This window comes from Numida meleagris, chromosome 10 (genome assembly GCF_002078875.1).
Source record: "Numida meleagris isolate 19003 breed g44 Domestic line chromosome 10, NumMel1.0, whole genome shotgun sequence".
NCBI lineage: Eukaryota > Metazoa > Chordata > Aves > Galliformes > Numididae > Numida > Numida meleagris.
The window spans coordinates 18,891,967-18,915,438 of NC_034418.1; the positions used below are offsets into that span (position 1 = coordinate 18,891,967).

At 43.4% G+C, this 23,472-nt stretch overlaps 1 protein-coding gene across 1 annotated transcript in view; it reads left to right on the forward strand.

The window, feature by feature from the left end:
- ZFHX3 (zinc finger homeobox 3) overlaps window positions 437-23,472 on the forward strand; it is a 510,940-nt gene continuing 487,904 nt past the window's right edge. Inside the window, 2 exon segments of the mRNA XM_021408156.1 lie at window positions 437-574; window positions 22,576-22,644. The gene's annotated coding sequence lies outside the window, so the exon portion shown is untranslated.

Consider the following 23,472-nt stretch of genomic DNA (forward strand, 5'->3'; position numbering starts at 1 on the left):
CAGCTCTGGGGAGCAGTGAGTGCCTGGGGAGCAAAATGCATCCTGTGCTAACTGCTTTTACAAGAGTGGTTTTTTTGTTTGTATAAAAAACACACAATGTTTGGAATCTAAAGAACATCTTTATGCTTAATGTTTTGGAATTAGCCTGCCACTTTTACTACTGGTGCTGAGTGGGCGATGGGAGCCCTTGGGTACTGGGACCTCTTCTCGAAAGGTGAATCTAATTGGCTGTATCGCTGTGTTAGTCTGCAGGTTTTAAACAGAATATTTAAAGAGGACTGATTTATGTAATGCTTTTAAGAAAGAGTGTGATTGTAATCTCGATAAATCTCATGCCTCTCCAGAATCAAAACAGAAAGAACAGAGAATATGAAACATACTTTTCCTTTGTCCCATTTGGAAAACCTGTCATTACTTACTTTGTTTGTTTTCGTAGGACTCTACTGAATGAAGAGGTGATCAGTTTGTGTGTGTGTAATAATCATTAGCAGGCAGAAGGCTGAAGAGTTCTGCAGAGTGCAGCTCTTTAATGAAAAGCCATAGTCAAATGTAGTGAGGGAAAACATCATACCAGGTGAGATATAATCACTGAATGGCAACATCTTAGATTATTTTTCTAACAGATAAGCTGATTGCTTTCCATTTAAAAAACAAAAAAATACCCCAAACTACCTAAAACCCTTTACTGGAGGTGCATCATGGAGACAATTACTCAGATGTTCTTTTTGTATTAAAGCATTACGTACTATCTTTGTTGATGTAACACGCGTAAGGTTTTATTAAAGATTTCTTTCTTGGCTTGTGGAGAAATGTTGTTCTAGCTCATCCATTCTCAGATTCTGATGATAGTCCTTTTAATTTCCCTTTGCTCTTATTGGATTCTGGAAAAGGTTAATTAGTTATCCACTGAGCTTTTGATAGAAGATGATTTTTTTAGAATATAATATTAAGAAATGTTCTTCTGGGGTATGAAGGTAACACCACGAGGGGGTACTATAATTTTATCAAATTTGTCTTGGTAAGTCGGTTTATTAAGGTAAAGTGATTGCAGCCCGCAGAGTTAATTTTAATATGCTAATATACCACAGCAAGTTGGGAACTTAACTAAAATGACACAATTAATTTTAATTTATAGAAGGTAGAGAAGCTTAGTAAGGTCATCTCTATGTTACACTAGGATTGCGTATAGGCTCACCAGATTGAAATGCAGTTCTCTTAGAAGCAGCTTTAGGTGGCGGCTGTTCACATGTCGCTGACCTTTGTGCAGGGAACTCAGCGTAGTTCTGTGCAAACTGCTTTGTTCTCGTGTCAGAAGAATAACCCTTTACGCTCTGAATGCAGAAAGCTAATGTCAGTTATGTGTGTGTTTTAATGATTTTAACGCTCGTTTGAAGCTGTATATTTATTGGGATTTGGAGAGGGTTTATTATTATTATTATTTCCAGTGGAAAAATATGCCACCTGGCATTCTTCCTTGGTGCAAGAATTACTCTTGATGGAACCTTTCGATAAAATAATATGACATGTTTTTGGATGTATTGGAGCGGGAATTGTTTCCATAGTTTGTGGAGGAATTGGGCACTGCTTCTGTTTGGTGTTTGAAGGGAAGGAGCATCAGCATCATGAAACAGACGGTGTTTTGGGTTGTTATGTCACTGTCATGTTCAGGTAAGTCCCTACCTACTGTGCCGTAGAGGAGCAGGGTAACAAGGAATTGAGCAGAAACAGGCTTCTTGAAAATCTTGCTATTATATTTGGCTAGGAAAAGTAAAATGAATAAATTAGAAATAAAGAATGTGTGATCACAGCAGAGCAAAGCAAAGCAGAAGTTATGGAAGTCTAGTTCTAGCATTTTGGATTTGTGTAGCCTATAGCTCCGTGGCTGCTTTATTTACCAGAGCAAAACTTATCTGAGCAGCACTAATACACGTGGTAAGGGGAAAGAAGCCATGAATTTCTGCTGAGGTCTCCAGGTGCATCCTGCAAATTTGAAGCACCACAACCAGCAGCATTGAGTGCTCAGGCAGCTGGGTGTGAGGTCTCCAGGCTGCTGTGGAGCGCGCAAGAGAAAGGACTTAAAACTATTAGCAGTGGTCTTTCTGTTCTCTTTGGAGATTTTGATGAGATCCACGGAGAATCACGTTAGAAAACAGGAAAGAAATGATGTGTCAGCAGAACACATTAGAAAATATTTTCTTCTGATTTCTACAGAAGATAAGTAATTTGTCATTCCCGTGATCCTGTGGAGTGAGTTTTGCTTTCATTGTGAAGATCCTAAGATCACTGTTTCCCCTCAGGAGATGGAAAACCAGATGGCACACCAGCAAACCGGTTGAGAGGCTGGCTTGCCAGGGACAGTAATTGGCAGTGATGTCACAAAATGTTTTTTTCCCAAATGTTTTAAAATATGTTTTCCATGTCCATTTTCAGTCTTTTATTAAAACTGACACATAGTGTCTGTGTATATTGAAGGGTACGCAAAGCTGAGGTCAGTGTTGCAAACTTGGTAGCGATGCAAGGAGGTGAATATATAAAACTCACAGTGATAAAAGGATCTATCCAGGTTATTAGTAAAACCTGCCGGATCTCCTCTTTTCGGAAATCCACGTGTTGTGGAGGCCTCAGAGAAACAGGACTATGGTGACAGTGCCCTTACCAGTGGGACTCTGTCCTTACCTATTTTGTGAGCAGTGAGCAAATCGCCGTTAACCGTGCTGCAGACTGAGTGCTGCCCATTGCTGAATGTTTGCCCCCGTGTAAGGAAATACACAGATAATGTTGAGATTGGCTTTTTGGCATAGTGCACGGACTCTGACATTTTTAGAAGGTCATAATGAGTCAGCTTTTGCAGAAAATGGGTCCTGTTTTACTATGATCACAATTTATAATGGTTTCCAGAGATCTGGCTTTCTCCTAGAAGCAGCACACCAACAGAAAAGAATTAGAGTTTTGCCTTCCATGCCAGCTGAATACTGTTTATTCTTGTCATGGCTTTCTGTAGTTGCTTCTTGTCTCTGTATTGAGGGGGTGCAATCATTAGAACTTCATTAATGAAGCTAGGTCCTGCATCTCCTGTGACAAGAACAGGAGGCCACGTTTAAGGACACTTCAGGAGCAGTGCAAAGGTATGATTTGGTGGTTATAGGTGCTGTCCTGCTTAGGAAGACTGCAGACAAAATGTTGCAAAGTTTAGAGCTCTGATAATAAGAATGTTTATTCACAGAAACCTTGAAGAATGTAACTTATTTTCCAAGAAAAAACCCCACAAATTAACGCATTCTAGATATATATAACAAATTATTGACATCAAATTATATGCACAATTAATTTTTTATTAAATAAGAGATAATGTATGCAATATTATGACAATCTTCTGAAATATAACAGGTTTTCAAACTTTACCAGCACCATGCACTGCGCCTCTGCTTCTCAGGGGGCTAATGTTAAAAGTGACGCATTCAGCAATTGAAAAGGAAATTATAAGATTAGTCACTTGTGTAATTTAAACATGCAAATAAGTATCCCAGCTGTGTTGATACCAGATTTAGCTGAATTTACTAGGGCTGCTTCGATGTTATCACCCTCATTATTCCTGCTTTGTGTCAGACTTCAGAAAGACAAAATTATCTGTCACGGAAGTTTCTCATGGTACTGTATTGCCGTATTGTATGTTCACTAATGTGCACACTGGCAAAGAAACATTCCAAGTTTCTTTTCATTCTAATTAGCTGAACAAAAGTAATCAAGTCTCCTCTATCACTGCTTCTGTCAGAATACCAGAGATTTGAAAACACTTGGGTTCTACTCATTGAGTTGATTGAAGTAGATGTATGTATGATTCATAGCAAACAGTGCAGTGTGAACAGCTGAACTGTATTGTGTGTGAGCCTCTCTTGAATTCGGTAAAAATTACCTGTGAGGAGGAAGTGCCATGTTGTGTTGGATGCACACCACTTCCAGAAGAGCTGCTGCCCAGCAGGTGGATCCTCATCAGTGCCCTGCCCTGTCCTACCGCCCTGGCCTGCAGACACCCCCAGGGCAACAGGTGGAGATGATGGGATGGTGTCAGCAGGCCCAGGAGCAATGGCTGTGTCTGCTGTGGGCTTGTTACAGGCATCCTGAGAAGGGCTTGGTTTTGTGGGAGCAATGAGCATGTTTGTTGAGATGCTCCTATGTAACAACTGTGTGATAGGAGAGGGTGAAAAAAGCCGCTTTGAAATGAGGTGGCAAACAGCTCAGGTGAAGTTAAGGTGAGGATTTCAGCAGTGAACAACAACAAAATGGCAAGGCCCTCTGTCAACTCCAAACTCTGTAAGTGGTGAAACAGCTTGAAAATAAAGGTGCATCATTTTGGTTTTTGTATAGTAGAGTGTAAACAATAGGCAGAACTGCAAAGGTGGATTTCTTACATTAAAATAAATGAGTCAAGATAATGATTATGTGACAGTCTTTTAGATGGGTAGAACCTGAGTGAGACTGCATTTATTAAATCTGTAGAGAAGAAGGTTGTAGGAGTTGTGAAGTTATAGGATGAAGACATGGTCGAGACATCTAGTTGAATGAAAAGGCAAAGTCGTGTCCTAATGATGTCAGGCAGGAAAAAGCAGTAAGTTCGATTTGATGGAAGAGAAGGAGAAATGAGACTTGGGTAATGGCCATGTTATAGGTCTGAACAATAGAAGATGGTGATCGTTGTTTGTGAAGGTGTGTCAGAAGAAACAAGGAATGCCTGAAGGCAAAAACTGAAAGATATGCTTTTGTAAAACTGTAATCTCATGGTTGGGCATACGCACATCACCCCGCAGCATGATCTGAAGAAGGTATGTTGTTGAAACATCACAACACTCGTGAATATTGGCTGTTTGCAGCTGTGTCCAAGGTTCATACACCCCATGCACTGAAAAATGCCGCCAATGTGGCTGCAGCTCTCAGATTTTCTGTGTGAGACCATCCCAGTACAGTGTACAGCTGCCATGCGGGCTGTGCTCTGGTTTCCCTTTGTCATCCGGGCACAGAGAGCTTAGTTATGCATTTCCTCAGGGGACCTTCGAGGTGCAGAACACCTTCCTTCTGTTGCCCCAGTGGTGCACGTTAAGCAGAGGAGGGCAGTGATCAGCCTTTGAGCTGTTGTGCAGTCATCTGTTTGAGGTTTGCTGTGGCAGCTGTAAGTTTGGCAATACTCTGCCTTTCTCTATGGTGTTTTTTTTTTCTCCAGAACAGTCTGCTTTTGTGGTATTGACTTGGACATTAAAACATATCAGGCTATCATGAAAAAGGTATATTTTAGAAATTTTATCTACAAGAAACTGGTTAAAGCTTGTGAGAGGAATAATGGTGGAAATAAATGCAGGAACCAATGGCACGTGCAGGACTGCTTTTAGGAGTATCAGCCTTAAGAGAACGTTGATGCAAAACACCAAGATAAGAAATAAGAGAGCAGTCTCCACCTACACAATGTCCAGGAGCTCTCTGCTAAGTTTTGCTGGACCAGCAGATGTACAAGCTATTATTAAATTGGTTTACTCCTTTTTACCGGTGTTTAGATAAGTGTTTAGAGATGTGATTTTTTTTTAAGGTATTTTAATGATAAAAGGATGAGAAGCAAACAGACATTTCTTATTTTTTTGGCACAAGTTTTTAAAATGCCCCCCCAGGAACTGTATGTAACAACTACATTTTCCACATGTGGATAGAAATGGAAATAGTATTTGCAGCTAAGGATGCTTCTTAATATTAGTTTAAGTAAAGATGCGCATAGGGCCTCTGCTGTATAAAAAAAGGTGAGAAAAATAAGAACAAGTGTTAATTCATGTACACAGAATTTGCGTTTGCACAGCAGGTGTAAATGCTACATTAATGCTGGAAATATCTGTCCTGCTGTGTAGTTTTCCTTCCTTTTTATTACTCCGCTGTTTGGTCTCGTATGAATGCACCATACTTATTTGCATGTTATCACAACAGATTCCTCTTTGCCTTTAGTTATCCATATAAAGAGAAAGATGCTCTACACGACCTCGATAAAGTATTCAAATGAAATACTATAGCAGAAAAATCTTGGTTTTGATAGTGCATTGTATCTATACATCAATATTATTTTTAGTCTAGGTTATTAATTGCACACAAAAAATGCTAAGCAAAAAGAATGTTATTAGGTATGCAGTGTCAAACACTTTGAATTGTGGAAATATCAGAAGTAGGGTTCAGCCAGAATCTCCCTGAGATTGAATGGAGAATTATCCAGGCTGTGCGACTCAAAGCATCAAGCGCTGATTGTGTTCTTGGTGTGAAATCAAGTCCCATGACCTCAGCCTTTGAACACGCACAGAGACCCATCTGGGCACCTACCGGTGCGAGCTGCGGCAGGGAGCCTGCATTAGCTGCGGGTTGGACTCAGTGGTCTCTAGAGGTCCCTCCCAACCCCTGCAGTTCTGTGGTTCTGTGATTGCAGTAGGGTGATGAGAAGTCCTGCAGGACTGAGGCCGTGGCTGCGGGTCAGGGTTCTCCTCCTGGGTTTCTGGTGCAAGGTGTTCTCTGCAGCTGCTGCCTGGGAAGTTCCTCAGCTGCGCGCGGCTTGCCTGGTGCCACAGCTGTCGGTAAGCTGAGGCAGGGCATGGCTGCTGCATGAGATGTGTGAAAGAGCTCACTACTGTACATGTTTCTCATCATCGGGAATGAGCAAATTGTATAGTTATTTGCTCATCTTTTATCTTACTGTTTGCCACAGGGTTGGTCACAAACACAGACATATTTGAATTCTGTGCTTTCTTCTAGACAAGGCTCAGGGCAGCAGAGCACAGGTATCTTTTAATGGTCCTCTGCAACAGAATGATTTTGGTCTCTGGGTTGCTGTCCTATCTGCAGGGAAGCAAAAAATGCCACTCCAGAATGTGTTATTTAATGAAGCTGGTGCTCTGCAAAGAACGAGTTGGATGAGGTGGCTTCCGAAATATGTGCTTCTTCCTCTTCTGACCTAAAAAGTCTGTTTTTTGTTCCCTGATGTCACAGGGCCAAACTTTCTCTCTTCAATGATTTTAGAAAGAAGTCTGTAATTGTAATACTGTGTCAGATGCATTGAGGATTGTGTAATTACCATCTGCAAGCATTGCTTAATAACTTGTCTTCATGCATTTATTTTTCCTTCTTCTTGAAAGAAGTGTTGATATTTTAAGCATTTTAGCTGCTGCTGCTTATTTTTTTGCTTCCTTTTATGACATAAAAATTCAGTTTGCTGGTTCATTTTGAGCCTGACTGGAAGGCTAAGTTTGTTTATTTTGGCAGCTTAGTTGTAGATCGGCCAAGAGGAAAATGAAAAACTGTAGCCTGTAGGCATTCTGTGTGTGCTTATCTAAGTACTGCTGGGAGCGGGGATAACTGTCTTTTTCCTAGTGGTGAATCCAGTCTACGCAGGAAAAAACACCAAGGAGAAGGCTCACTTGTTTATCTCTTTGTGTTTGTTTTATTGTATCGGAATTCAGGCTCTTCAGTGTGGTGTTGGTCTGTCCTGGTGATACGGACGCACCTGCAGACAGGGAGCGGAGGGTGGAGAGGGTGTGAGGTACTTCTGTCTAATGGAAGTTTAAATCAATGTAATCGATGTGTTTTTTCTTCTGTTTATAAAATAATTTGAGACTAGGTATCTTATGTGTACGAGTATTAATCTAGCAGTAAATCAGAAAAAAAAAATAGGCTCCTTTTTTGGTGCTATCATTCCAAAAAGGGAATGTGTTCCAAAAGAGTGGGTGCAGCTGTGGGGTACCCTCAAGAGCTCTGCTCCACACTTCACAATCGGGGTGGGCACTGCTGAGTTCCTCCCTGTGACCCCCAGCACCTCCTGATCCACCAGTCCTCGGTGCGCTGCTGTGGGGCTGCGTGCTGGGAGTCCTGCTGTGCCTGCAGGGCTCAGCACCTGGGGGCTGGCTGCTCAGCTGGGACCGCCAAGGCCTCCCCCGGTAGGGTTTGTGTGTGCAGTATGCTGTGGTACTGCTGGGAGATGCTGAACACCCTTGGATTTTACAAATCCCGGGATGCTCGCTTTTAATTTGCTTTCATGTGGTGCAGGAAAATAGAGCATTGCCATACAGTTCACATTAAAACATTTTAAAAGTCTGTTTATGTGAACTTCTCAGCGTGCTTTATCACCAGGTTTTGTGCTTTGCATGCTGTCTGTCACTAGGGTGTGTGGGAATGCTTCTTGCAAGGGATTAAACATACAAAGTTTTAATTCATTAAAAGTCTGTAACAGGTCAAATACTATTGATCTGGTTTTTTGTTTATTTTAAAGATACTAGTGAAGTGGCAAAAAGACATTAGGTTCAGGAAGTGATGGATATGAGTTTAATGACTTTTTAAAATGCTCCTTGTTAAAATGCGTCTATCCTGGCCTATGAGGACTTGGGAGTTGTTTTCTTTTTATGCCATTTTTTCACAAATAAATTATTCCTTCTGTTATTCTAATCATAGATGTACACTAAAGCCTAATAAAATTTTTCCTTATGTGTCTGAGAAGAAAAATGCATTCTTTTGTTTCGGGAAGCCTGGTGGCTGGGCTGCAGTGGATTAGCCGATGGGAAGCTCGTTCCAGAGCCACAGCTCCTCCACGGAAATTGCTTTGACAGAAAGCTCGTTCACGTGGCCGCAATCCACGTGCTTAGATGTAACTGGGGTGGCTGGCTCTGCTTACAGCCAACACAAAGCACGGCTCTCACACTGGGATTGGCTCTTGGAGCAGTTCCTTTTGTCTTCCTTACGATCATGGATGCAGAAGGGCTCAGCTGTGAGCAGGCCATGAAGAGGTTACCTTGTACCCAAGCCCATCCTGTGTCCTGCCCATTTCTTGCAGCAATTTCCCCTTATTTTTCTCCTCCAAGAACTGGCAGGCCCAGCAGAGGGCCTGCAGAAGCTTATGGGGAATTGGTAAACTCTGCCTAACCCCCTCACTCTGGGTTTCCTTGTCACTGCTGCCCTCACTGTGGGATGGGGCTGGTGCCTGGGCACATGGTGCCTGGACGTGAGGAACACGTCTCATGTTAAGAGAGATACTTAATGTGTTTTTCATGTTTGCAGAGCTGTTGCTGTCTGGGAATGTCCTTTTGTTCCCTGGCCGGCACAATTAATATCACTTTCTATCTTTCTAATCTTTTTTCCAGATGAAATTATTTATCCGCAACAAAAGTAACAGCAGTTCCTCCCCCTCTACCAATACTTAAGGTTGCTTTTTCTGAAGCATTATTTTGGGGAGGGCAGAAGTTTTTATGAATGAACATGCTTCAAGTTATATTAAAATACTTTATGGAAAAAGAGCCGAATTTTTGCATGTGAGCAGGAAAACGGGAAGTCAGGGCTTTGGGAAAACACAAAATGAGTGCAAATTGAAAGTATTGGAAATTGATCTTCAGTTAATCCCTTCCACAGAAACATGCCCAGAGATCTTTTGGAAGTCTGTGTGTGTATTATAATTAAATAATAGGACTTTCCAAGCAGATGTGTTATTTCTTGCTTTAAAACATGAAGAATCTTTCACGAGTTGTTATAAAACCATGATTGGTTTAATGTCTTTCATTGTTTCAGTTCCTTTTAGCTTTCTTTAGTTCCTTAAAGCTGATTTTTTTCTTGTCTGGTATCTGTTCAAATGTTTCTTTAAATAATTCAAAGTCTGTTGGATTTCTGTATCTTAGTGTGAAAATAACATTCCTTTCAACTTCATCTCGATACAAAGAGACTTCTTCAGCTCTTTAGTTGTCTGGAAGTGCAGGTGTTTGATGCTTTGTATTCCCATTGATACCTTCGCAAAAAAATGGCTGCAAAATCACATGAGGTTTTGTTCTGGATGCATGCACTCAGTTTTGACTCAAGGAGCCGATCGTTTTCTCTATTGTGGCTGATGCAATTAGGGGCTATTTTGGTCTTATTAGCACTGTATGAATTAGGCACGTGGCCGGAGAGAGGCTGTTATTATAAACCGTGACTCAGCTCTGAGCATCCGTGACTCACCCGTGCTGATGGTGTCCTTTGTCTGCAAGGTTGCTACATGCAGGGGCGCCGGGCTCTGAAACAGGTTGTGAGGCCTTGCGGTCTTGATTTTGGTGAAACTGTGTTATTTGTGGATGGCAAAATTACCTGATGTCTAGTCATCTTCTTAACAGGGATAGGCTCTATTTCCAGAGAAGGAAATGGGACCTTTTTTGGAAAGTTTGGAAGCACCTTGTTCGAGTGATCTGTGTATAAGACTAGACCACCTGTGCCAATGAGCGTGTATCTCTACATGCTCACAGCTGTTGAGAAATACTTTTGAATTCACAGAGGATTTCATATGGTAAACTTAATGAATGAGTGCGCTAAGAGATTCCTTTGCCTTAGCTCCAGAATTTGTGGGAGAGGAAGACTGGTGTGCAAAACCAGAGCCATAAGGGTAGGAGGGAGCAGGAGCACCGCTGGTGGTCGACTGTGATGCTGGTTGTACAGAGCCGTGTCTGTGCCCTGTGATGCCTGCTGTGTGCCAGTGCCAGCTGTGCCACAGTGCCCGTGTCCCTGTATTGTGCTGTTGTCCCCACTGGGTCGTCGCTTTGCAGCCTGTGAAGTGCCCACAAGTGTGCATCCTCCGTCATTCAGGTACGCCTGCTGCAGTGTTGGAAGAGCCTCTGCTTTGAGGGTAGAAGAAGAAGAAAACTACTTAGAATCATGGCATCATTCAGGTTCGAAAAGACCTCTAAGATCCCCAAACCCATAACCACGCCCCACAGTGCCACATCTCCACAGTCCTTGAACACCCCATGGGATGGTGACCCTCCCCCCCACCCCACTCCCTGGGCAGCTGGGCTCCAGCTGGGAGAATAATTTTTTCCTAATATCCAACCTGACCCTGCCCTGAGGCCATCCCCTCTCATCCTGTCGCTGTTACCTGGGAGTGGAGGCTGACCCCCACCTTGCTACAGTCTTCTTTCAGGGAGCTGGAGAAAGCGATATTCTTCCCAGCTAGCATAACTGTACAGCACTTGGGATTGATAAGTTAAAGTTTTTTTTGTGTGAGTCTGAGTTGTGGTCAGTGCTTTGTCAATGAGTTGTGTGGTTCACTGGTTTTAAAAATGGTTGTCGCTCCTATGCTTGGGTGTAAAAGTACACCTTATGCCACACACGCTACCTTTATAAAGTACATAAACAGGGTTTTTCATCTGTGCTCCATTTACTGTTACATTTTGTTGTCTTTGCCATGGGCATTTAAGACTGAGATGTTCTAAAGAGCCCTGCATGAAATTTTAAAGAGACCGGACCTTTCATCTGCGCACCAGCAGGACACCAGATAGATGAACAAGAAAGAAAGAGAAATTGTTTTTGAAGCAATAGCAAAAAAAAATAACAGTAGAAGCAATTATTTTATCAAAGGTTTATTTTCTTTCTTGTTTTTTTTAAAGACCTTTCCTCTGTTGAAGTTAGCTGCCTCCTTACATATGTTTGATTTGTGGTTTTCATAAGGTCCAAATCAAAAATGTCAGCTGAAAGATGTGTATTGTTAATAAGCAATCACAATGGTAACGGTGATTTCAGTGAATTTTGGTGCTCAGAGTTGCAAAACTCTAGTCTTCTATTCTCAAAACAGGCTCGCGTTTCCCTTTCATATTTCAGTCTGTTCCTCGACTATGGAAAGGCCTTTTCAAAGTGTTAAGAGCAGAGTTAGTCTTGGCCTTGTTCCTTCTTGTAGTGAAATAAATGGTGTTTCTTAGAATGCCAAGCTGCATTGCCGTCCCTCGCTTCCCCTTTTCAGGCTGTTAAGCAGCGATCTCCCCTCCTGCAGCTTCACCCTGTGCCGGAGCCCTGACTCCGTGGAGATGGGCGTCTGCTGCCGGCTCCTCTCCTCCTGCGCCCAGTGGCGATGGGCGCTGCTCACTGCCCCTCACCTGCTGAGAGCATCCTGGGGCAGTTGGAGTGGTGGTCCTGTGGGATGGAAAATGCACATTTATTGCACAGCAAGCCAGGGACGGATTGCAGAGATTGCAGGATTCCCTCAGTGCCTGTTTGGTGCAGGAGAAGGTTAGTGAGAGAGCAACAGTGCGAGCAGGGACAGCGGTGAGCAGCAGGAGGAGGTGGGATGCAGGCTGGGGCCCGCTCAGCACTCAGGCACTGGCTGAATGTGCCATGTTGGATGGCTCATTTAGGGCGAGGAAAACCTGGAGAAATCTAAAGATACCAATAAATGCATGCTGTGTTCCTCAGCTTCAAACAAATGTACCTTGTATTATTAAATGAAGTGAGTGGGCAGAGAAGGCTTTTTTTGTGCTGTTGATAAATATTGAAGCTGGAATCTTGTTTGAATTAAAAAGGTGTGTGCTGGGTGAAGGAGATCCATGGAGAAACGTAGGGCCGGAGCTTCCAGCAGTCCGTACTGTCTTTGCTGAAAGGCATATTTATATCTTCCAGACCGGTAATTAATCACTCAGTAGGATTTTTTGGGACGTGCATTCACAGAAGATCTTTTTGTACTGCCAGGAACCACAAAGCATGGGCACAATTAAAACTGATTTAATTTATTAGGTAGAGGCATGGAACGGGAATGTTTTAAGCAATGTTGACAGGCGAGGATTTCAGAACTACTTATTTTTTTTAAATAGAAAACAAATGCGGCTCCATACAAAACTTAAGTTACATTAATAGCTGCTTTCTAATGCATTAGTAGAAAGAAAACAAAGCTTTTGGCATTAATTAAGATGTGAAGAAACAGTATAATTTTTAAAGAATACATTTCAAAGTTGTCTATCTATAAGAAATAAAAGGTAGTGCCTTTGTTCAGGATCTCTGTAGAAGAATGCTGCTTCTCTGAAGAACTCGCAGCCATCCATGAGCGGTTCCGTTGCTTGCTGGGACTGACCCAGGAGCGGGACACGGGCACCAGCAGAGCTGCAGGTGTGCCTGGCTGCAGCGTCGGGCATACATGGCAGGAGTGGTGGATGGAGCAGGGCTTTTCTGCAGTGAAAGCTCCCAAGATGCTCACCAATTTCCTTCTCGTGGTTATGACTTTTTATTTTCATTTGTTTCTTCCTCTGCTTCAAATATGAAACATAAAGGTCTCATAAAGCCATAGGGTTATGCAGGAGATAATTAAATAGGAACTTTAGTTTTCTTCCTTCCAATCAGAGCAACTCAAATATTGTAAATGTAGAATGTAGCTTGTCGTGTTTCTGCGGTCTTGGTCTCAGTGCTCTGTAAAATGGCATTGTCCTGAAACACGGGGGTGTGGGGCAGGGCTGCACAGCGAGTGGCCGCCAGCCTCGTGCACCAGCTCCTCCAGCACAGCCAGTCTGCAGCCCGGTCAGCTTCCATCACTCAATCCAACCATGATGTATTGAGTTTGAGAAATGCGGCTGGTTTCAGAAAGCTGTCATAAGGGGTCATCTTGCTGATCCGTGGATTAATAGAAACATGCTTCCATTTTGGGTCGTTTGTATGACCTTAAATAGAGTTAAAAATAATGGTGTGATCAGTGCTTTGAGATATTATGACATGTGTTCCGTAGACTGTTTTCTTGTTGTTTGTTGATGATTGGAAAGAAATATATATGTGGACTGAAATAAAACTCTAGAGGAGTCCAGTTCCAGCTGGAAGCCACAGTTCCTATCCCTTCCCATCCCTCTGCTGCGCTCTCCGTTGCCCTGGCAGCCACAGCACTATGGGCTGCCCTGGAGAAGTGACTGGGACAGCGTCTGTCCCATGGCAGCTGCTGGAACAAACCAAGGAGAGTTCTGCAGTAACACCAATGCTTAGGGACTGCTGCAATCCTTTTGTGTGTGACCTGAAGGAGATGCTATGTAGGATTTGGGTTTGGCCATGCAGGATTTAGGTTTGCGTGACTGCTCTGTGCCATTGCAGATGCCTCTGGAATGCTGTCCCTTTCCTCTGCCAACACTTGAAGGGTGCTGGAAAGGACACACTGAAAATCCATGAGGATGATTAAACAAGTGGAAAATGTGTCTTATGGTGACAGATCAAAAAACCCGACCCAAAACAAACCAAAACCAAACACGGAGCTTCTTATGTTATCAAAGAGACATGAGGTGACTTGAACATGGTCAATAAGTGCTTACACAGGCGAGAGAGATTTGAGAACAGAGAGCTCTAAAAACTAGCTACAAAAGGAATAATGAGATTCAGTGAATTAGATTAAAGGTAGACAAAAATTTGTCTAGAAATAACGTATGTGTTAATCAGGCAAGGTGATTAATCATTGGAACAACTTAATGGCCATTATGGTGGATATTTTAAAATCAGGATAAAATGATTTTCTAAAAGCTGCAGTTGAAGTACAACTATTGAGCTTCAAACTGGAAGTAATACAGAAAATTCCTGTGGCCTATATTATGCAAAGTGTCAGATCAAATCATCGCAGTGTCTAGGGTCCTGTGAATTAACAAGGCACTTTTGTTTCTGAATAAACATGACCTCTAATAATTTTCTGTTTCTTGAATAATTCAGCAGTCCTGCAGTTCACTGTTTTTGATATGTTTTATTCCATCACTACAAACTGTCTGAACATGGGATTTCTTCAGTGATGATCCAAAGTATAGAAAATAAATGATAATGGAATGAGCTGTCAGAAAAAATATATTTAAAAAAACCTTTATGTTTCTGCCTTTTTGCGTATCCCTATCCATTCTTCCCTTAAATCTGCAGTGCTTTATGCAGCTGTGGCACCCTATGTCAAACAAGGTGTTACGCAAGGCTGGAATGATGAACCCAGCTTTAATGTTGCTGCCTTTTTCGAATGTCACAACATCAGTGTGGTCTGTTTTATTATTTGGTATTTACCATGTCAATGTGTGTACACTGTATTAGCTTAATGAAAGCGCGGTGATGGGATAAACTGCAAGGAGCTGAGGGAAGTGACAAAGGAAATAAAGGCTTCTTCATTTTAATAAACTGCGCACCACCGCGTGCTGTTAGGAAGCTGCTCGAGAACAATGAGCTACAATCACAGACACAACGCCATCAGTGGCCGCGCTGTCAGCCTAAATCATGGGCTTTCCTTTTGGAAATGACTTTGCAGGTTATCTTGGAAGAGCTTTCCAAATTGACTTTACTTTTCAAGTGCAGAAGAATTGATGGATGGATGGAGAGGCAGTCAATGACATTAAATGTGAGCAGCCAACTGCATGAGCAGGGGTTTTCATGCAGAGCATCACGCGGCCGTTTCACGTTTACCACGTTATGGTTACACGTTGTGCTCTAAGTTCTGGAATGAGAATGAGCACCACAGGGCTTTGCCTCTTCTGTGCGTGACCTCCAGCAGTGGGGTCCTGGAAGCACGGCTCTCCATGAGAAGATCTCGAGGCTCGGGGTGGAGGGCGTGCATTCCCACTTGGCTCCGCAAGGTTCTCCTTCATTTGTTAAGAACTTTTTGTTAAGATATCAAAAAGAGGAAAAGTTTTCTGTGATTTCCTTGCTCCCTAGCAGGTGCAGACAAGTCTGAGCTTTGCTCTGCTGACGTGCAGAGGGCATCAAAGAGCACAGCACAGTACTGGTGTGGTGGCAGCACAGCCTGGCCCCATGGCAGAGAGCCAGTGGAAGAGCAGTGACACCTGAACTTCCAGACCTCTGGAAGGTGATGGAAATATGAAGTTTTTTCAAGTGTAAAAATAATTGAATTTTCAATGCAAATTTGTCTGCAATTTAAGTCTATCCTAAAATAACATGTACAGAGACTGTTCCATTGGAATTTCATCTATGAATGGACCAGATACATTAAAAAAAAAAAAAGTGCAAGAAACCACAAACAGATTTTCAAAGCTGTTCCAGGGCAAGTAAAATTTCCGCATGATTTACGGGATTCCAAGGGGGAATACTTCCCAGCGTGGGTCTCTGTTTCTTCTGGGCTGTAAGGAGGCATTTGTTATATGTGTTTCCGTACCTTAAGAAGCAGGTATTACTCCATGCACGGGTACCAAATGGTTTTGTTCCTGAGTGGAAGGAGTTTTATTGCACTGCTGATGTCACAGGTCAGGAGGCCGGGGGACACCTGTTTGTTTGGTTCTCAGCAAGGACTCTGTCCACTGACACGTTGGGAGATTTATTTGTGCACTGGAAATTGCACATGACAGTTTCTCTGACTTTCTTTTTAGATTCATGGTTTGCAAAGGTTTTTTCTTAATGAACTGTTAATTCATAACAGTGTCTGCCAGTGAAGGAAAATAAAAGTCTGCTGCCTTCCAAGCTGGTTTGCATTGTGCTGGAGTTTGCAATTTTTAGGAGAAAAGGATTTATTTCCTCATGAGATTTTGTTTTTAGATCTCAGACTTTCTTAAGAAGCTGTTAAAACTTGCTTGCCGTTAATATTTACACAACTATGTGCAACATCTGAACAGTTTTGTGTGCACTTCTGCATTTTTATAAAATGCATTATCTTATATATAAAGCCCCACAACTGCACCCTTCCGAAGCCGTGACACCGTACCAGGCAGGTGCAGCACAACCTCCCCTGCTCTGAGCTCGACTTTCTCTAAAAACCCGCAGACACTGATGCACAGGTTCACAGAGCTGGGAAGCATGCTTCGGGACTGTCTTTTGGTGTGAAGCATGTAGCTATCTAAAATTACAATGTCATAGAATAATATTGGTGTTGCTGTGTGTTTGCATTGAGCATGAGCTGTAGGACATTGGTACTGGGAGGAGGAACACCTTCCTGCTACAGCATTGGGATTGCTCTTCTGCCTGGTTACTCACTGGGACGGGAACTAGAGGCTGGGAGCTGGCCGCTGTGTGCTCGTGGCCTCGAGTGGGAGCAGCGAGCTGCCTGGGAGGAGGGGAGAGGCTGTGGCTCACGGGGGGATGTGCGATGTGCGGCGGGTGATGGATGAGGAAATCACCTTGGCTGTAACGCGCCAGATAGGCTGTGAACAGAGCAAGGGTGCCTTTGTCAAGGGTGGAGGAGAGGATGCTGTGGTAGCAAAGAAACATCTCTCCTCTTAAGCCTGGGAGTTTAGGCAGCAGTCCCATGGCAGTTTGCTTTGGCCATGTGGGATGCTCCTTACTTTCAAACTCCTCAGCTTTTCTCCCATTAAAAATATATGATTTTTAATTGTAAAAGAACATTGAATTCAATTACGAACTGTTCATTTACCTCTACGACATCATCCTGCTGTGTTCAGGCCGTAATGCTGTGGCCTTCTGCAGGCTCATGTGGTGGATTTTGGGTTTGTGCATCTTGGTTCCATAGGAGTTAAGCAGACAGGTGTTGTTTGCTGCTGTGGATACTCAAAGGTTTGGTGCCGAGTCAGGCAAAACGCTCTGTAGCCAGGTACTACCATGCCCAATCTTTCAGGTTTTTTCTGCTCAAACGTTTTAATCCCTTCTACTTCTGAGCAGTAGTGAACATACCAATAACTTCATGAAGTGGGTTCACCAGAAAGCGGAGGGAAGCCGGAGATGAAAGGGCCGTGAGGCTGGAACAGCCCGCAGAGATATTGCATGTTTATAGCGGGCTCTGCAGGAATCATGGGTGTTTATAAATGAGTTCAGGGGGATAATGTGTATTGAAATATGAGTCCAGAGGGAGGGTATGTATTCAAAAACTATCTACTGTATATAGCATAATAATCCCGGTATTTCATAAACTCGTAGGAAAGTATTAAATAAAAATAAATTACAAATGTCTGTGGCTTGATTGCAAATCATTTCAGAGGAAAGGGGAAAAAAAAGTCCTTTGCAAAATGTGGAAACCATCTTGTGCTAAACGGCACCAGAAAAAAAATTATAATTGTAAAAAGTAAATGTCAGTTATTACAGTGGCCATATTGTTTCCAATAACAATTTGGCATTTTATTTAGTCTGTAACAATCTACAATTTAAATTTAAAATAAAGATTTTTCTTTTATTTCCCTCTGAAGTTGTGTGCCAAGCACAGCAGAGCAGAATGTAACATCTGCTGATGATTAAAACAAGCTTTCCTATGGGCCCTGAATACAAAGTAAACATGGATTTTATCCATAGTCAACAGCATTTACAAATGTAAAGGGAGGAAGCTACTGAGTTTTTGAAGAATGAGCTGTGAGGGAGGAAATATAAGTATGGGACGGCAGATGGCGATAATTAGTTCCATATCGTGAAGGCTTCTATTAAAAAATAAAGAGGACAGAGCCCTGCGCTGTGCCGTGTTACTGGAGCACCCTTTGTGTGCCGCACGGCACCGCGTGGTGCCCGTGGTGCTCCGAGCAGAGCGTGCCGTGCTTGTCCCATAGCGCTGCACGCGCACTGCTGGCATCAGGCGGCCTGGGAGGAATTTGTGGTGTGGGCCTATAGGCCGGTAGCCTTGTGTTCTGTCCTGCCCCGACTCAGGTTTAGGGGCAGGGTGCTGGAGGTTAGAGGCAGCTGTGCCTTGGTGATCCCCTCGCCTTGTGCTTAGGCCGTGTTTAATTGCCTGTTGCCCGGTTCTCACTTTGGTGCTCAGTTGTCGTCACTGAATTGTGGCTTAATTTTCTCTCTTTCCAAGGTGAAATGCTTTTGCCTGCTCCTAGTCTGTATGTTTCTTGTATGGGCCATGTGTTTATTACATTACTCAGGGTAACCATAAGTAAGAACTAATTATTGCTTCTGGAATAATTTCATTTCTTAGGGCCCTGCTCAGCCCATTTCTCTTGTTTTAAGTACTTTTGTTTTTTCAGTAATACTTGGAGCATACTAAGTGAAGGATCAGAAGGAAATGCAGATCTGCTGCAGTTTGTCTACTTCCCAGGAACAGAACAAACCCCCTCCTGCTCTCAGAGCATCAGCCAGTCCCAAGCTTGCTTAGAAGATTGAGTCTTTCAAACTGGGACTGTTTTCACAAGAGGCCACATTTTCTATCTTTATTTTTTCTTTCTTTTTTTTTTTCTCCTGTACTTTGCAGCGTTGCAGTTAACACATTACTGTGGACTTCCTTCTAGTTTCTAATTGCATTTTCTCCTTTCCTCACTTCTGTCTTCCTTCAATTTTCTTTCCAACTGGAAGTGGTTACGGCTGAGCTCCCCACGCAGGGACCTGAGGAGCTGCTTTGTGCGCTGCACAAACACCCAGCGTTCATCTCCCTCTCTCTCTTGTTCCCCCCTTCTGTCCTTTTATAATTACCTGAGGTGGTAACAGCTCTTAAGAGCCCTGTCTGTCACCCTGGAACCAAATGCTTTTCATTGAAAATTAAGGAGAGGCTTCAAAAGTTTCAGCTCTTTTAGCAATGAATTATAGCAGTCCTCCAGCAGAAAGAGTATGTTGATGATGGATCCCATTACACTGAGTAACGCGGGGTCTAAGTATTCTTTTGTGGTTGAGAGGGAACACAGTGACTAGAGATGTGTGGGTGCGTGGCTGTGCTGAATGGCCCCAGGTGTCAGTGGGCTGTGTCCCCCCACCCCTCCCCCAGCTGCACATCTGGGCAGCTGTGCCCACACATCCAGGCAGCAGTGTGCATGGGAGGAGGCACCGAGCTGCAGTGGTCGTGACCAAGCTGAAAGGAGACTGCTTGTCACAATGATAGGAAAAACATCCGTTACATTGAAATGTCAAATGCAAAAAGAATTCATTGTGGAGTTCAAAATGGTTTTTAAATTGCTGGAAGAATACACATGAATAGTTCTGGGTGATTAAAACTAGATTAAAACGTATATGTATCCAGATCTTCTAAGACATATGTGTTGGGCAGAGTTTTCCTAGACTCACAGCTGTAGCAAAGTCTACACGTAACAGATATTGTGCTTAAATGTCCAACTTCAAAGAGAAATGACTGCAGAAGCTGCTGTGCTTTCATTTTTAATTAAAAATTTGAAAGTCTTACCTGAACGGACCCGAAAAGTTAAAAAGCAGTAGGCAAATAAAATGTTATGTCTTTTAATGTCTTTGAAGTTGACTCTTGCAGCTGCCGGATCCTGTTTCCTTGTGCTTTTGGACACGTTTGTGGGTGGGAGTACTGCAGCAGGTTGTGGTGCCTGCGGGGACCTGGCTGCACCCCAGGTGTCACTGCTTTCTATGCCCTCGGGGTACTGGGGCCCAGGAAGCACTGGAGCCCTCCCAGCAGGTGGCAGCAGCCCTTGGTTGGCTGCTGGGGGTCCAAGTGCCAGGCCAGACCTCTTCGTGATGGTTACAGAGTGCAACCAGAAGGCATCCAGACTGGCCCTGGCTTTTCTTTTCAATAACCAGCTTCATCATTCTCTGCTTGTAATTACAACTTTGAGTCAGTTATATGTGTTGTAAATCTTCTTGTGGAGAATTTATTTAACTGATAAAAATTAGCCTGAAGCTGTGTGTACCTGAGCAGCTGGGAACTGAACTCTGCGTCCTTCAGCTCCAGTACCCTTGCCCAGCACAAAGCTGCTGTTCCTCAGAAGCTCCTGCTGAAGCTTGCCAAAGGCTGGCCTCAATCCCCTCTAGTAAAAGCCATTATTTTTGCTTCTGCACAGTTTGGAGTCAGGCCACAGTACAGGATTGAAACACCTTGTAATGCTTACACACTCTCCTGCTTTTGGGAGATGGAGGCCAAACTTCTGTTTTGTTCTCTGATTTCCTCTGTGGATTGGGATGTCGCAGCCCATGATGGTGTGGGACGTTCCTGCTGCCCCGAGTGCCTGCCTGGCTGGGCAGGAAGGGCTGGTAGGGTACGGCAGGCCCATGTGCTGGCAGTGTGTGATAATAGGTTTTGCTGTCATTTGTGTGTGTTTCTACTGATGGTGTGACCCAGTCCTCCAAGGTCTACTTGAGGAAGGCTAGGGCTTGTTGCCTTCACACCTCTGTCCAGGAGTGAGGCTCTGCTTGGGACCATCTGCTCCGGGGGCTTGGTGCCCCCCACCCACTGGGACAGCCACCCGCTATGCACCGGGCAGGGACAGCCCTGCAGGAGCCGCCTGCACCTGAGGGCTCTGGTTCGGAGTCGGTCAATTCCAACAGCGCTGTGAAACCTAAAAATCAATGTTTGTTCAACAAGACTCTGTACAAAACATTTGTGACTTGAGTTAATTTTATTTCCATCCTCTAATATTTTATTGATCAAACTCTATATTAACTTTCATTACTTTCTGGTGAGGATTGATGTCAGGTTAAGTAATCTATCGTTACAAGTCGTCTTGCCTGCTCTCTGTGAGCATGGGTATAATCTCACACTCTTCCACTGTTCTGCAATGTCCCTTGTATGTTAACTTTTTCAGTTTATATTGACAGATCAGAGATCTCTCCTGGCAACTTTTATCACTTGGTAGCATGAGGTGTACAGGGGCTGTCAGGTTTTAGCATGATGCTCCCCTTGGCTACAGGTACACCAGACTGGTTTGGTGCCTTCATCCCGTGTGGGTGTGCTGTCTGGGTGTTTCCTAACAAGGTGTTTATGGGCCACTTCTGTCTGTACCCTTATTTGTAACGCAGCCATCTCTGTCTAATAGTAATCTGTTCTGTTCTTGGAATTCCTTTTGGTGCTGATGCACCCAACTGTTCTCCGCTCTGTCCCATGTTTGGCCACCTGGACTTCACATCCTCCTCCGCTTCTGTAGGGGATGCCACTCCAGCCTCTCTCAGGCCGGTTGGGCAACATCTCATTAGCAGCACTTTCATTAAAACCAAGAATGTGAGCTTTGTTGGAAATAGAGATTGAATTGTCTGTGACTTCTGCAAGTTGATTCAGAGTCTCAAGAATGAATAATTATATGACTTCTTGCCAAAAAATCGCCCTGCAGCAACTTTGAAACACTCAGATGTCAATGACGTTTGAGGTTTTGTTGTTTATATAACTCAGATGGTCTGCATGCTACATTAAAATAGGTATGCAGGCAAGATTTCTCCTTGCATTTTTGGTTTGATTTTTTTAACAGATTGTCAAGATGGCAATCTCCTTTTGGTTTATTTGTTCTCTTACTACAATAAGATACCTACCTCTAGGTTGCTCTGAAGTTTTCTCTTTGAATGTTTAAAAGAGAAATGCTCAGGAGATTTATGGATAAGATAATAAAGAAATATTGCAGCCTGCTACTGGAGGGTTAAATGCATTCACTTCCTTCTGAGCCACACAAAACCCGCAGGAAAGGCTTGGACTGGCGTGTGTTTATCTCCTGAAAACTGGCTGCCTTGGCCGTGAGTAGAGGGCTGTTACGCAGTCAGCTTCCCGCCAGCATTCTCGAAGTTTCTTGAGTGCTCTTTCGTAGGGAAAAAGGTGCTGGTGTTACAAAAGTGATGTACAGAAGTTCAAAGTTGCCCCGTAGATGTGACTCTTTTGGTAAGGAGATCTGACCTAATCCAAGTCCTACCCCAGTGTTTGTGATGGTACTGAATCAGAAATTGTTAAATGCTTGCAACAGGTCTGGCAGAGAGGGAAAAGTAATATTTCCTGCACAAACCTTCCCGGTCTTTGGACACTTCCACAGTTACCCAACCTAGAAGGAAAGGTTCCTCTCCCAGTGTGCTCCCAATGGACATGAGTTCTGGGGGTGTGGGTGGAAGTTCTGTCCACTGTGTGGAAGACTCAATAAATGATGAAGAGTGAGGACAGTAAAGGCAAAATGTTTAATTTTGCGTTGGGATTTGGTGTAAGGCCACGTGACCGGTCCTGAATTAATTCTATGTATTTTCTGTAATATATTTTAATAGCTCGAGTGATGAAGTAAACATCGTTGGACTAACTTCACAGAATGAGGAGCAGCAAGGAGGTTTATACAGGTATGATGTCAAATTGTTCATAGAAGGAGGAAGGAGAAAAATGAAATTCGGCCTTGAAAAATACAGATGATACAGCTGCCTGTGTACGAAAGTAATAATCTGTCATGGGTGTATTCAATAGGAAGGAACCTGAGCTGCAGCAGTACCAACAGACATTGCAGGGTAACGACAGACAGCAAGTTAGGTACAAGTTTACAGTGTCCTACAGGAAAAATGAGCAGTGCAGCTACAGTCACACTAAGGCTCAGGGAAACAATGGTGCCCCTGCCCTGGGCTGCAGCTCAGGTTGTGCTGTGCTCCAGCACCAGCTCACTGCTTTTCTGAGAGCAGCAGCAAGGAACGGGGATCTGAGAAGTGGCTTATGAGGAGAGGGTATGAGAGTTAAATTCTTGCAGCTTGGCCACGCTGGGGCTCAGCGAGCACATCAGCACCAGGAGTGCCAGAGGCTGTGCAAGGCAGTGGAATGATGTTATCTCGCAGGATGCCCGTCTTACAAACCAGAGGCAAGGGCTGAATTTAACAAAAGAAATTTTTATGTAATAATAGGGAAGTAAGCAACCAGTCATGAACTCCATGTGACTGTGCAAGTATCCCTCAGAGATATGGGAGAAGGCTCAATTTCTTGGGAGTTTTAAAGCCAGATGAGGTGACAGTAGAATATATGGTCCAGTAACATGCTGTATTTTGCTGAGATGTCCTCACCCTTTGATATCCTCACTGTGAAAATCTTCAATAGAAGGCACAATTGAAAGTGTAGATATTGAGTATGACTTGTACTGAAAGAAATTGCAAGCTATGAACTAAAAAGCCATGCAAACGGTAAGTGTT